Here is a 16,212-nt window from a genome sequence, read left to right on the forward strand (position 1 = left end):
AAGCCGCTCTGCATAAAACTACTTTGCTGTCATGGTGGCTTCTAATATCACCTCCGCGCAGGCGGCGGCCACTCTGGACACGAACCCGATCGACATGGTTCCGTCTGAGCTGGGAATCACTCTGCCTTGCTTTCCCTGGGTGTCTTAGGGGAAGAGGTGCTGTCCTCAGCAGCCCCCGCCCTAAGCCCTCCTGAAACCGAATGCTAAGTTATCTACCACCCTCATTTGTTCTGGAAGCAATCTGCACAGAACAAGACTTTTATCTGCTAAGTTTTCCAGTTGGGATTAACAGATGCTAAAACATTTGGGGAGGAGGGGGAGCAGGAGGTGTCCAGAGAAAACGAAAATTAAGGTCTCTTTCAACAAGGTATGGCAAACACACAGGAGATTCAAACTAAGCTAGAGAAGCAAGAGGTTTCTCAGAGGGGCGCACCAAGAACCTGGCTTTACTGACATGAATTTTTAAATGGTAAAAGGAAAAAAACCACACCAAACCGCTCTGGGCAATGAGCTCTTGGCTGTCCACGCTGGCTAACCCCAACCCTCCCTGCCAGAGCCCCCAGTGCTTCCCTGGATCTGACAGAGCCTTGATTTCTTTAGCAATTGCTGTGGTCAGTGTTCCTCCCTGCAGTCAATAGGACTATTGGCAAAAGGTTTCCAAAGAGGTGGAGTTCAGTTTTCTAGGGGAAAAGGGGATTAAACAAAAATCAGCAAGGCATAATAACTAGTTCCTAGCCTCAGCTGCGTCTGTAGTGGTCATGTGTTCAGGTTACATGGTGGCCCCAACGTGATAGCACCCACTTACTGGGGTGCAGGGCGGAAAACCAGTCCTCACTTGAGCTGACCTTTCTCCACAAGCTTTGTCTCGGGTGTGGGAGGTGCAGGCTGAGATCTGACACCAAGCCTGCATATATATTTATATTCTATCAGGCTTTGCCACCAAATTGACCTGAATTGGAAACTGGACTCTTTTGGGAACTGGCTCTGTAACCTCGGGTACCTTCTCTAAGCCTAGTTTCTTCATCTGTACATAGAGCCAGGAGTAGATAAGTCATATGGAGTACTTAGCTTGGTGCCTGTCACCTACTTGATGCTTCATACATGGCAGTTAATATAATGAAACTTGTCTTATGACTTTGCAAATAGAGAGCTGGGCTGAGCACGAGTGTTCACTGGGTCTTCTGAGCAAAACAAAATGCACCCTGAAGCATAACTCTCCACTTCGTTGTTGAAAGCCTTTCACTGTAAGCAAACGGCACCTGGATGCCCCACATTAGTTGGGAACCCCTCTTCACCCCCCGTCCCTCACAAGATTGTGTGCTGTAGAAAGATGTGACAATCACAGGCAAGCTCAAGTTCCCAGGAATGTTGGGAAAGTGCAAAGACCTTTAGGAGAACTCAGAATAGCACAGTGGGCTCTGCTTGGGGACCGTGACTCCACCTGCCTTACCCATGACACCCAGCCACCCAAAAGTGATGGAGCATGCTCAGTTCTGCTTTCCTTGTTGAGAATCAAAAGTGAAGCCTTGTGATGAGAAACTGATGGGTGTAAAGGTGAGAAGGCCGGGGTAGGAATCAACCATAGGGTGTTTCCTATAATTGGGAAGAATCGGGCATGGAGGTGTGGCTTCAGGCTTCCAGAGAAGTGTGCTGATCACCTACACTACTGCCTGAGAAATGAGTTAGTCACCTCCTTTTGCTGGTTGCATCAAAGTTTCTGACAAATGAGTGCTAGGAAAGGCCTCCTTCAGAGTCGTAGGTAGAGAGAGCTCTGGGCAGAGAGGTGGGTCTCCTGTCCTTGCTCCACCACACAAGCGCTGACTTCACCTTCTGAATCCCCGGGTCTTGAAAATGAGGTGGTTGACACCATTAACAGGGATTATCTCTGAAGGGTAAGACTTCAGGGAAAGCTCTCATTCCCCTCTTTGAACACCTCTACTTATTGAAAAATTTCTTCTTAACAACAAAGAGTACTTGTGTTACTTTTACAGTAGAAAATTGTCATTGAAAATGAAACTACGGGGCTAGGACTAAATATTCTATAAAATCAAAAAAAAAAAACTTTCACTGGCTACCTCTGGATTATTGAGGGAGCCAGCAAAAGACACAGTATGGGACAGCCGAGGAAGTCTCTGAGCTCTTGTCATGACTGAGACAAGATAGGACCTGGAATATTATCACCAGGATCATCCAATGAAAACCCAGATTCTCCTGAGACCTGCTTCTCACAAACCGGATAGTCATATGACCCACTCACCTCCCTCCCCTAACTCTGCTGGTCCTTCCAAACATTTCCTGGCACCGCGAATGGGGTTCCTTGTGGGAGGGGAGCTGCCCTGCCATCTCTCTTGGCTTGGAGTGGCCCCTATTGCTCAGGCGAGGGTTATGAATGATCCTTCAAGGTGCAGGTTTGTCTGTACTTTGCAAAGAGTGACCCTGCCTCCTAGCAGCTTTAGTCTACACTTGAGGCCATGGGTCTACCTTGTGACCAGCCTTTTTTGGACCAAGGTGATTCCCCTGGGGGAACCCAAGCCCTTCTCCCTACTTCATGCCAATGTCCTTTTCACCAAAAGGTCACCAAATGGTTTAGATCACTAGTCTGCATATCAAACCCAGCTGCATATCAGAAGCACCGGGATAGTGAGTTAACAGGTTCCTGAGTCCCATCATAGGTGGTTCTGGCTTAATAGGTCTGAGAGAGACCCAGACATCCTCATTTATTATGAAGCACCAGGCTACTGATATCTACTGTGACACATTACCAGATGACTTCTTTAGGGCTTCCCCAGTGCTGTGGTCTGGGCCTGAAACAGTCACCCATGGACAAACCATCCAGACAGGTGAACCTAAACGCTAATCCCAACCTGCCAACACGCCACGCACAGGCGGATATTAGCAGTGGGAACTCCACACGAGGCTACGGGTGTTCCGACCATGCTGAGAGTACCTCCCCCCCCCACAACGCACCTCTTCCCTCTGCCCTCTCCCCTCCACCCAATGGCAAGTTAATGCACAGATGGAACAAACCTCCAAAAACAAGAAAGGCTCTGCATGAAGCCTTCTTGGCTTCCGGAGAACTCAGTCCAATTTGCCACCAATATCAAGGCTGGCTGTTGATTATGTTGATAATGAAGACTGTAAACAAAACAGCCTTTCTCTACTAATTAATTCCCTTCCAAGAACTCTGAAGGTTTTTAATTACACAGTTTGAAAAGCAGCAGTTACCCGATCGGGCCAATGGGCCGTGCGCTCCTCTCTGCCCACCTGAACGCAGTGTTTTCCTGTTTTCCCTGACTCGCACACCCAGGATGGGCTGCAGTAAATCCTGTCAACTCAACGCCTGACAAAAGTGCTCTGATGTCAGGTATAAAGAACACCACCTACAGCTTAATGTCTGGAAAAAATTCTGAGGGCCGCAAACAATGAAGGTTTTTGTCTTCTTAATGCCCAGTATGCAATCAAGTGGAAATGCTACTTCCATCTGTAATCTACAAATGAAATTAAAGTTGTTGAAAGACAGAGTGAACCAGAAGCCTTTGTTTCTTTGCAGAACAGGAAAAATTTAAACCACTAAATGTTTTAGCAGATTTACTAAAATTCCAATTAAATCATGAAATCTATTATTGCAGAACTCTGAGAGGACAGTGTTTTCCCTCCCTCCCTCTTTCTCAATATCTCTCCCCCCCCACTCCCTCCCAACACACATGATGATATCAGCAAACCAAATTCTGCCCCAGCCCCCATATTTAGCCTCGTTCTGTTCCACCTGTCAGAAAATCGAGGTGGAGAGAGGGGACACACAAGCTTGATGAGGAATGAGGCCGGCTCAGCAGTGGTTTTGCAGCATGGCCTAGGCCAGCCTTTGGGGGGAAAAACACAGCAATTTGCCCCAAGTGAGGGTTCCAGGGCCCCCAGCGGGTAGAGGCAGCCGGGCTGGAGCAGGAAAGCATCGGAAGCTCATTCATGGGGAGGGAGTCAGATCTGCTATACAAGAGCACCCTCTGTCAGCTGGCACAGAGGGCTGGCTGGAGAGGCCTGTGGCCCAGTCAGGGAAAGGACCCGGGAGCCTGTGTACAAAGCTGGTGGGGCTGGGGGCCAGGCAAGAGGGAGATTCTATCTTCAGAACTAGACAGAACACTGACCTCTGGAACAATAGCTGACGCAGGCAGAGGCGATGCTGATTTTCCAAGGGCTCTCCATGTTAATCCGCCCCACCAAATCCAGCCACTAGGAGCCTGAATGGTCCTCCAGACACCCATTCAGTAGAAAATGACGGGTGATTTTTGCCCTTGTCTCCGGAGATCTCCGGTGAGCACCGCTACTCTGGCTGACATGTGTTTGTAAAGATAAAGCACCAGGCTACTTCGGGGGCCCTCCCAGGCTATTACAAAGAGCAAGTGGTGCCAACTCAGGCTCTGCATGGCTTTTTAGAATTGAGTTGTTAATTTTTTTTATATATGCACCTCTTTCTGAAAAGGGTTTGAAGCAACTTACTATAAAGGCAAACACAACAAGTTTATTCAACTAAAATTAGAAAAGCAAAGCCATGAAAAGAGGGAAGACTCAGCATTGACTGTAAAGTGTAATAGTTACTGTGATTTAGCATCAGATTAGGTTGAGCTTCCTGGCAGCCATGGCAAAAAGGACACCCAAGTAGATAGTCCATACACCCTACTAGAAGGAAGCTGAACCATTCTTCAAGAGATGTATACATTTTTTTCTGGAATTACTTTCCTTTTGGAGACCTTGCATAGGAACTCTGAGATCATACTGTGTGTTTGACAATCATTTGATATAGCAAATGCAGAGGCTATTCTGTTATAGCTGTTTCTTGCTATAATGTTCGGTACTCGTCAAAGGCATACATCAATCACAACTCATGGCATATTTTAAAGAAAATGGTGAGGGGTGAGGAGCAGCTAGACAAACGTGATTCAGATTTTAGCTCTTTAGTATTTCAATCACTCATTGGTATATTAGTTAAGTGCCTACTAAATGTCAGGTTCTAGACGTGGGGGTTAGAGCAGTGAATAGGCGAAGGCCTACTCTGGAGGTAGGATCTGACGTGATCTATGAAAAGTTAGCATCCTCAGAGGGCTGGGTGCATAGCAGGAAAGCTCCCATTAGCTTAACTGCTGAGTAAGGACAGTGTAACAGATAGGATGCTTCCAGGTGTAAGTCTCAGAAATCCCACCTCACGTTGCCTTCAACAGTAAGGAAATGTGATGCCTTTGATTCGGCAGCTCAGCGATGCTTTCTGCACCTTCACCGGTGGCTCCATCCTCGGGCTGCAGCAGCTCTGGGAGTCACAGAGACATGACAACCTTCAGAGCCAGGCAGGAGGCCATTTCTTCCTGTGGTTTTCACTTGATGAAGTATTTTTCAGCTCCTGTACCCACCCCATTCAGAAGAATTTCCCTTTTGTCTCATTGGCCAGAATCGGCCCACATGCCCATTCCTGATTCAGTCCTGGCAAGAGGGAAGGGGTCACCCTGAGACCAACCAGGCCACCCTGGAGCTGGGTCTGGAGTTGGCTTTCCCTGTAGTAATTGGCCAGGTGGAGAAGGAGGATCCTTGAGCAAAACTGGGGTTAAGTTAGGCAGGAAAAAGGGGGCTGGGGAATAAAGGAATGCTGGAGTAGGCGCTAACACTGCTGTTTCGGTCTTTTAAATGCCACCTCCCTGGGATTTCAAGATTGGGGTAGGTGAAGTCATCGAGGATGGAGGAACATCCGTCTGCTTGGCTTTCTCAGAAAAAGAACATTCTTACAATTGCCTTGTTTTTTGAGTTAGACTTACCACTTATCAAAACTTCTGCCACTTCCTCAGTTTAGGTCTTTACTTCCATTTGTACACATTAAAAATTCTACCTCCAGTTTTACTCAAATCTAATCCATCTTGCACGTTGTTAGTACAATCTTCTTAAAAACAAATACACAATATACTCCTGCTTAGTAACGTCTTTGATTGCCTATTGCTTACAGTATAACACGAACAATCTTCGCATTAGCACACAAGTGAAATATTTAGGTATACTTTTAACAAATATGTACAAGATCTATATGAGGAAAATAAAAACTCTATTGAAAGAAGTCAACAAAGATATAGTAAAAAATGGAGAGATTCGTGGTTATGGCTAGAAAGACTTGATAGTTAAGATGTCATTTCTTCCCAACTCAACCTATAGATTTAGTATAATCCCAATCAGAATCCCAGCAAGTTGTTTTGTGAATATAAACAAATTCACTAGAAAATTTATATGGAAAAGCAGAAGACCCAGAAGCGCCAACACAACATTGAAGAAGAATGAAGTTGGAAGTGCGATACTACCTGACTTGAAGAGTTACCGTAAGCTACAGGAAATTGAGAGATTGTGGTATTGGTGAAAGAACAGAGAAATAGATCACTGAAACAGAACCCCCCCCCCCCAAAAAAAACACACCCACTTATACAAATATAGTTAACTGGTCTTTGGCAAAGAAGTATAAGTAATTCAATGGAGAAAGAACAGTGTTTTCAACAAATGGTGCTGGAGCAACTGGACATCCGCATGCAAAAAGTGAATCTAGACACAGCCTTACACTCTCATAAATACTAACTCAAAATGGGTCATTGGCCTAAATGTAAAGTGCAAAACTGTGAAACTTTTAGAAGATAACACAGGAGAAAATCTAGGTGACCTTGGGTTGGGTGATGACTTTAGGTATAACACCAAAAGCACAATCCATAAAAAAATGGGTAAGTTGAACTTTATTAGAATTAACAAGTCTGCTCTGCAAAAGATACTGTTAAGAGAATGAAGAGATAAGCCAAACATAACTGATAAAGGATTTGTATCCAAAATACAGAGTTCTTAAAATTCAATAATAAGAAAACAAACAGCTCGATTAAAAAGTGGGTGGAAGATTTGAACTGATACCCCACCAAAGAAGATGTAGGGATGGAAAATAAGCATATGAAAAGATGAGCAGCATCTTATGTCATTAGGGAAATGCAAATTAAAACGAGATACCGCTACATACCTATTAAAATGGCCCAAATCCAGAACACTGATAACACCAAATACTGGCAAGGATGTGCAGCAACAGGAATTATTCCTCACCGAGAAGAATGCAAAAATGGCACTGCTGCCTTAGAAGACAGTTTCTTACAAAGCTAAACATAGTCTTACCATGTGACCCAGCCACTGAGCTCTTTGGTATTTTACCCAAAGATTTAAAAAATTTGTCCATGCAAAACCCTGCTTTATTCATCATTGCTGAAAACTTGGAAACAATCAAAATATCCTTCAATAGGTGACTAGATAAACAGAGGTACATCCATACAATGGAATGTTATTCTGCGACAAAGAAAAATAAACTATCGAGCCACAAGAAAGCGGGCGGGGGGGGGAAAGAGCGGGGGATGTCTTAAATGTACATTGCTAAGTGGAAGAAGCCGGTGTGAAGAGGCCACATACCGTACGATTCCGACTGTGTGACATTCTGCAACAGGCAAAACTATAGGGGCAGTAAAAAGACCAGCGACTGCCAAGCGTTCCGGGAGGTGGGAGGGATGCGCAGGCGGGCACGGAGGATTTTTGGGGAAGTGAAGCTGTTCTGTATGATGCAACAACGGTGGGTACATGACATCACGCCCTTGACAAAACCCGTATAACGTACACCACCGAGACTGAAGCTAATGTAAACTACGGCCTGCCGTCAACGTTAATGTATCGGTTCATCAGCTGTAGCAAACGCATCGCACTGACGCAAGATGTCAATGGTGGGGGAACGGCGTGTGGGGGGAGCGAGGAAGGGAGGGAGCATGAGGAAGTCCGTACTTTTTTTTCTGAAAACCTAAAATTGCTCTAAAAAATAGTCGTTAGCATTCACAGAAGACCCTTCCCTGTCAGGGCAGCGCCATTCTTCCCGGCTTAGCTTCACAGGTTCTTCATACATCCTGTGCACTTTTGAGCTCATTGTTATTGAACGTGCTATGCCTTTTTTTTTTTTTTCTTGTCTTCATGTTTAATGCACTTTGCTTAGAACACTGTTTCTGGCAAACTCCTATTCATTAAAGTAAGCATTGCTTGCAGGCCTACTATGTGCCAGGCCTACCAAAATCCCTCTCTTAAAGAAGCCCACAGTCTTTTGGAGAAGCAACTCAGGCAAGCGTTATAAATACTTCACTAAAGTGTTCAGGTCCATCTGGTCTTGCTGATTAGTCTGCCCCGTCAGAATTATCCTCGTAGTTATGAGATGGCTGCTGGAAGCTTCCATGTTTCTTCAGATGGTAACCTTATCATTACCCAACGGTGGGAGAATAAAATGGATGTTGGAGCATCAGCCACGCTGTGAATGACCAACATAAAGATAATTTCCATGTCAGTAGTGTGCCCGCTTTACAGGGTAGCACCTGAGGCTCAGGGGAGCTCAGGAATGTGGGCCGCGCTGCTCAACTAGCAGATGGCCGAGTTGGTATTCAACCTCGGGGCTCTGGGACAACAGCGACCTGGCTCCACGGCCCCGGGAGCAGGCAAGCTGGCGCTAGGGCTGCTCTGGCCTGAAAGTGGGGTTAAGCCCACAAACATGTCTGAATCGGAGCTCGAGCCAGGAGGGGAAATAGACCAGCTAAGACTAAGGAGGGAAGGAAAGAAAAGTCCGAGGGGACCCAACTCTGGGGTGTGTGTGTGTGCAACAGCAGTGGGTTGTGAGTGGGCGCTTATGATGGGCCAGGGCACATTTATTATATCATCCAACTCTTCAAACCTCTGTGGAGTAAATATCACCCTCATCTTACAGATGAAGAAACTACAGCTCAGGAAAGTTAGGTTAACTGGTCCAAGAGCCCCCCCCCCCCCCCCCCCCGGGAGGGAAATGACAAGGGAAGATGGAATCTCAAGTCCCCTGGACTCAGAGCTCAGGCCCCTGCCCACATGCCAGCTCCTCACCCAGGGCTAGAGCTCCTGGGAGAGGGTGCCCGAGACACAGACCCGCAAGGCTGGGGCAGGGGGGCTCAGCTCCATCCCATGAATCGGGGAAATACGCTATCATCTCAAGAAAGCCAACAGGCTCGGCGGTGAGACGTAAAGGCGAGTTGGGTAACAGGCTTAGCGAGGAATATTTGAAAGCTCGTGTGGTCACTGACCTCCCCGGGAAACATCTCAGTTTACAATAACATTACACATTTTGCTCTAAATGTGTAAGTAGAAAGCTATGTGGGAAGCTTTCTGCCAATCTCCTAACACAAAGAAATAGGGCTGTGGCCAGAAAACAGTACTGGAGGGGGTGTTCCTGGGGACCCAGGAGCTGTGGGAGGCTGGCAGTGTCCCGCTTCTGGCCCCAGAGGAGAGGGAGGAAGGCTGTGTCTAGTATCACAAGCTCAGGGCCAGGGTGCAAAGGATCCGGGAGCGGGGGGGCAATGATGTGAACCTCAGCACCCCCACATTGAGCTAAGAGAAGGGCAACAGCATGTGAACGATGCAGCAGAGGAAACAGTATCGCGATGCTGAGGCCTCTTTCTCTTTTCTGGGTTTTATTTCCACTCAGAACACACAGAGTAACGCTGCCTGGGGGACTGCTAATTACCGCAGCACCTGAGGGCACCAAAGGCGCCCAAGGGATCACGTGGGTTTCTCTTCCAAGTTCTCCAAGACTCCTGCAGATGGTATCTGCAAACACTTTGAAAAGATGGAGGAAGAGGAAATATTTTTCATGCCTCCGAAGCAGGGATGAATTGAAGATCAAGTTGGAGATCAAGCCTAAGTTAACGGGGCCTGAAAGTGCAGCTCACTCCTCGGCTGCCAAGGGCAGGAATGGAGAGGGTCTTGAAGGTGTTGATGCAGCCCTGCCCCAGCCTGGGGGCCGCTGTCTGATATCCTGGGAGGTGGTCTGGACAGAGAATCCGGGATAGTCTGGGAGACTGAGTCATCTCAGAGACCACACTCTCAGGTCTGAGCTGAGGCGTCCTAACCGGGAAAGCAGGCTTGGCATGGCCCGTGCGTCTCACTAGAGACTAGACGCTTAGCACCCAGCTGCCATTTGGAGGGCAAAGAGCACCTTTTCTCTCTTGTCTGTATTTTTCTGTGCCTTCTTATCTCTCTTTTTTAAAATATGTTTTTATTGATTTCAGAGAGAGGAAGGGAGAGGGAGAGAGAGAGAAACATCAATGATGAGTCATTGATCGGCTGTGTCCTGCACGCCTCCTGCTGGTCATGTGCCCTGACCGGGAATTGAACCATAATCTCCTGGGTCATAGGTCGATGCTCAACCATTGAGCCACGCTGGCCGGGCTCTCTTCTCTTCTTATAAGGACACCAGTCACTGGATTTAGGGCCCACCTTATTCTAGTAGATCTCTTAATTAATTACATCTACAAAGACTCTACTATCAAATAAGGTCACATCCTGAGGTCCTGGGTGGACATGAATTTTTGGGAGACACTACTCAGTCCAGTACAAATGGTAAGTCTTTCTTCAGGCAGATGGAGCAGTGTTTGCACAGGTCCTCCAGGTAGAAAAGAGCTTGGAGTGTTTGCGGCCAGTGTGCCTGACGTGTGGGTTTAAGGAACAGAACAGAACCAGGGGGTCTTGGAGAGAGATGCAAAGCCGGATCATGGCGGCCAAAGGGACAGGAATTAGGCACCAACGATGCAGATCTGAAGAGGCCTGAAGAAGCAGAGTCCTTGAGGAGGTGGCCAGCATAGGGTTTCAGGGTTGGCCTGTGATGGGGCGGGGGGAGGGTTCCAGAGTGGAGACAGGAAACATTGGCACAGAAGCAGATTGGTCTGATGGCAAGAAAGAGAAGAAATCCTTTCTAATGGCTCCTATTTCCTCAACTAAATAGGAGATCACTAAGAGGTGGAGGAAAAGGAGCTGGAGCTTGGATTTGAGAAGAAAGCTTGTGATGGTTGTCCTGGAGAGTGGAGATCATGCTGACCAGGATTGCCAGGCAGTGTCACGAGCCCTCCAAGGCTGGAGGTCCACCAGACTATGCCCATTCTTCTTCCTTCCCCGGCGTTTACCTGGCTCAGCCCACTCTATCGCCCCTACGTGACTGCAACCGCTGCCCATTGGTTTCTCTTCTTCCTGTCTTGCTCCTGGTCCTAGTCTCTTCTGTGTTGTGGTCACCCTGGTCATTTTACATTCACACAGCATCACACCCCAGTTTAAAACATTTCAATAGTTTCCCAGTGCTGTCAAGAAGCAACCCAAACTCATTTAAAAAATTTTTTTAAAGTTTAGTTTTCAGTTACAGCTGGCATACAATATTAGTTGCAATTATAATAACCCAAAACTCTTTAATGCGGCTCTGATGAAGATCTTTTAGGAGCTGGCCCATCCGTGCTTGCTTCACAGTTGCATTTCTTGCCACTTTCATTTCAAATTCTGCCTTCCAGCCACTCAGAATTCCTATGAATCTCTCTCCACTCCAAGGCTTTGCACTTGCGATTCCCTCTTCCTGAAATATTCTCCTGCCCCTGCCTCCTCCCCTGTGTGCCTGGCCAACTCTCCTCTTCCTCTCCTGTCTCAGCTTGGCCTCCCCCCACCCCCAGATTTTTGTGACATTCCCCCACTTTGAATCTGGGTAGGTTTGCTCTATGCGCCCCTTATTATAACAGTTACTACATTATAATGGAAGTGCTTCTTGATTTCGATTTGGCTCTCATAAAATTATAAACCCCCTAAAATACCATACCTGTCTTTCTTATTTCCTGACATATAGTTCAGTAGATACTTTTAAAAAATCTGTTAGATTTACTTTTTTAATAAATGAAAAGATTAGAACAGTTCATGTCAACACTGAAGATAAGTCAAAGCTGTAGAGCAGTTGACTGGGCTTCCCCTCAAGGCACGATGCGACTGCGCTTTATCCCGGTGACTCTGCATGGCCGTCGGGACTCGGCTACTGTTCCACACTCGGATTCTTGGCTGGGCTTCTGACTTCCCACTGGAAGCTTCATGAGGCTTTGCCCCCCTCGCCCCCCAGGATAATCTCCGCTGTCTTTCTGCTCCTGTCCATCTCCTGTCCCCTGGGCAATCTGTGGTCTATTATTCAGTTATAGGTTACGTTTTTCTTTTCATTTTTTAAAAATCCTCACCTGAGGATATTTTTCCCATTGCCTTTCAGGGAGAATGGAAGGGAGAGAGAGAAACATCGATGTGAGAGAGAGACATCGATTGGTTGCCTCCCGCGTTCACCCCAACAGGGGCTGGGGATCGAGCCTGCCAGCTAGTCAGCGCCCCTGACTGGAATCGAACCCGAGAGCCTTCAGTCTGCAGGCTGACGCTCTAACCACTGAGCAAGCTGGCTAGGGTGGTTATGGTTTTCTTCATAAGTGGTCTTCCAGGTTCTGAAAGTCTTGGAGCAAAGCATGTGTTGTAGTCTCTTGGATCACTCGATTTTGAATTTCCAGAAATCCTTTTTTTAAGCTGCTCTTTAGCATAAACAACTTGGTCCCAGGTCTGACACGAGTGGCACGTCCTACTCTGCCTTCCAGCAGGGCGCCCAGGATACACTCCACTCACGCCCAGGTTGTCCTAAGATGGCTTCTCCAATGACAGTTGAAGAGTGGCAGATGCTCTGGTTTGCTTTGCTCCTTTCCCGTTGGCAGGCCCTGTGATCTGAGGAAGCACGTGGATTCTATCGCTCATGCAGGCAGGTCCAGGTCCTGCAGACCGACAAGAGCCACTGTGTACCTTTAACCCATTCCTCTGACAATGGAATAGTTTCCTTTCTCAGTTCTAGCTCCACAGCTGGGGAGTCCCCACCAGCTTCTGGGTTGTTAGCGGCTAAAACCAGCTCCCTCTTGCCCTTCTGCACCTGTTCTAATCATGTATTGATTAATATGCTCTAGATATCACACAAACAGACACAATGCATTGACCTTTGCTAATGCCTCTACTGCTAGGATGGAGGAAATAAAGTATTTCCCATCCCCCCTTTCTTGTGCGTCACCCTCAGGCCCTATAAATTCTTGTTGGAACAATCCTGCATCACTAATCTGTCCACTTCCGAATGCACATTTATTTTTGGTTCAAAAGAAACAACTGGCTCTTTTGTACAGTTTGTAAATACAGTTTTATTTTCTCCCAAATAAAAGCATGTTTTCATCTCTGTAATTTGAAGTGTAACAGATAGGGTATTGATGTTCAGTATGTACTCCAGGCGCCTTCTGTACTGCAGAGGCTGGGAAATACACGTGTATTCCCCAGTCTGGGGTTCTGGAATGAGCACCGAGCACGGTCCAGCCACTCAGATGCACGCCTGTGGGATCTGGGAGGCTGCAGTCAGACACAGCCCTCGTTTCTGTATTTTTTGCGGGCACGCACAGTCAAGGCGCACATATAATGTTGCTGCGTCTGATCACTAGCTTTGTGTATGCTGAAAGTAGTGGTGGGTCAGCACTTGCTGGTGTGGATTCCAGTGGGCACTTGGGTGGCTTCCCGGGGTTTGCAGTGGTGTCATGGTTCTGGAGTTGGGGGCAGGAGCAGGAGTTTCCCACTTTGGCGTGGAGCTTCCTGGCTGTAGAAGGCCGCAGCTCTGCTGGTGACTGGGTTCTGCACTGCAGCGTTGGGGGTTTCCTGGAAAGGTTAAATTTAGAGCTTGTCTCTCTAGCCCTCCCAGAAATTCTGGGAGCCATTTAATGCCTTGTAATAAGTCCCTTTCTGCTGAAACTAGCTGGAATAAGTTCTGTTCTTTGCAACAGGACCCTGACTGATTTACCATGAGAGTGGTTATTTGCAATATTAAACATAGCTTCTGATTACAAAGATTTTAAGGCAAGAGAATCAGCTGTACAAAATGAGAGGCAAGATTTGTGCTTTTTATTGGCAGCTGCAGCTGAATCCTGGCTCCTGCCACTTTGGCTGCATGTGCAACCTTCTGCAACAATACCGCCAATAGGATGTTTGAGGGTTGGGTGGGAGGCAGAGCTTTGGAGGCCTCCACTTTCACATTAAGCGTGAACCCTTCCATCCTTCAGTTTCATCCCCTAAAACTCAACCCTTAAATTCATAAGCCTGCAGACCAAATTCTTCTGCCACAATCCTCTGGTGACGAATGGCCTCTCCCCACCCTCTCCCTGTTGTCTCTCTCCTTCCCTCCCTCCTGCAGGAGTCCTCCACCCCCCCCCCCCCCCCCACGTAGGGAAGAGCCCATGTGTAAAGAAACAGTGCGCTCTAAACAACAAACTAGAGCTTCAAAGGAGAAATGGTGACAAGATCTTCAGCAGAGCATAACCCTGGGAGAAGGGGTCCTTTTTCCTACGTGGAGAGCACCAGAGGGAGAAAGTGAGGCACGTGGCGAGGAGAGGGGTTGACAAGAGCAGGTCCAGGAATGGGACAGGCCACTCTTTGTCTCTCGGTCCAGGTTCCATTTCTCTACAATTTTAAGATTAGGTAATAGTTGCTCATGGGACAAAACTCAAAGCTAAAAAGGGCACACAGGGAGCCTCCTGCCACCCTTGAGCCTACGCGCCTGGCTCCCCACCCAGGCCCAGCTCCGTGGTGAGTTTCTTCCCCAGCTCACTTTCCCAGCGGGGTGTCTCTGATCTGGGGAGTGTGTGGAAGGCTCCACAATGGTGGGGAAAGCTGGGGGGCCGCGTCTGCAGTGGGGGCGGGGGCGGGATGACCGGGATCCCAGACCCGCCTGGTTGGTGCCTGGCTGAGGGTCTGATCACGCAGCGTGGACGGGGCAGCCCGCGCTCGCCCACTCCTGGCCACTGGATACTCGGGAAAGAGCCGATTGGGGGGGTAGGGGGGTAGGGTAGGCCGAGGACTTTTTCTTTAGTGGTGTCCTGTTAGGCTTTGTGATGTAGTTTATCCCCACAGCTTTCCCTTCAGCTGCAAATCAGTCCTTATGGATGCATGTTTGTTTATATCTGTCATGTTTCTGTCCTTTAGAATCCAAATGTGTGCACAGGAGGCAGGAGGCTGTTTGTTTTTAAACTAAGTGGAACTGCCAAACACCCTTTACCTGCACTGTGAAAAGTTTACACAAGAGAAATCTGTGTGTGTGTGGGGGGGGCGACACCTGAATAATCCTTTGGCAGTTCCGAGTGTGACATAAGACTCTCTTCTTTCTTAGCATTTCTGTGCCTCGTTCCTGATAATTTCAGGGCCTGCTCTGTCTCTTGCTCTGAGAATTAGCATCAGCAGCTTTCAAAATGCCTTCGCCGTTAACCCCTCCCGGAATCTTAAGACATCATTCTTTTCTCCAAATTTCCCATCTCTAAGCCTTTTAATTCTCCAAATCTCCATCTGTAAAGTTAACACAACCCAATAAGGAAATAATGTGCTTTTGAGACACTGACATGCTCAGAGCCATTTTATCCTGCCCTAAAGCCTGGAAAGTTTGAATTTTCCTTAGGATAAAAAAAAAAAAAAAGGAAGAAATAATAGAATAATTCACTGTACTGTAACAATTAAATCCAGCGATTTAACATTGCGCATTGGTAAATACAATGCTTGGAACAACCAAACGTCCCCCATGTACTGACAGACAAAACCAAAGTTATAAATCTAAGCCTCCTATTCTGAACCACATTCCTAAATGTAAATAAGCATCCAAGCATGTTGCTACATATCTTTGCAGAAGCAATTACAAACACGCCTTATCAGCCGCGAAGTCACCGACGCACACAACGCTTATCTGCTGTGCCCTCTACTGGATAGAGTACACAAGGCAAGCGCATTATTTCCAATTAATTGTTGGCATCATCACTCCGCATCTGCTTTAGGAAGGGAGGGCGTGAAATTTATAGTAGCAGCTTTAATATTCCATCCTGCCAAAAATGATTTTGCTACTAGGACTTACCTTTGGTGGAATATTCCAGATTGGCATGTTTTTGTCTGTGTGTTTTTGTTTTTCAAATACGTAGATTGCTCTTCTCCTCCTTGCAGCGTACTGTCCAAACTCTCAAGCTGTCACCAAACTCGGTACGTGGCAGGAATAATTTCATGCTGGGTAAAATGTGTTTAATTTCACATCCTGTAAGAATAATTACTTAGCATAATGCCACTTAAAATGTATTTCTATCTGCAAATGCTAATGAAGCTACAAAAACATGAATCATCTTTGGAAAGGAGGAGGGTATTATGGGTGCCTCGCCTTGGCTCCCTCTTCTCCCGTAGTGGCTGCCTGAAGAGAGAAACCCGAGCCACAGGAATAATCCGAGGTGGATCCTGCTGTCTTCCAACGGGGTGTGAGTCCAGTGGTTTTTCGGGGAATCT

This window comes from Miniopterus natalensis, chromosome 1 (genome assembly GCF_054644295.1).
Source record: "Miniopterus natalensis isolate mMinNat1 chromosome 1, mMinNat1.hap1, whole genome shotgun sequence".
Taxonomy (NCBI): Eukaryota; Metazoa; Chordata; class Mammalia; order Chiroptera; family Miniopteridae; genus Miniopterus; species Miniopterus natalensis.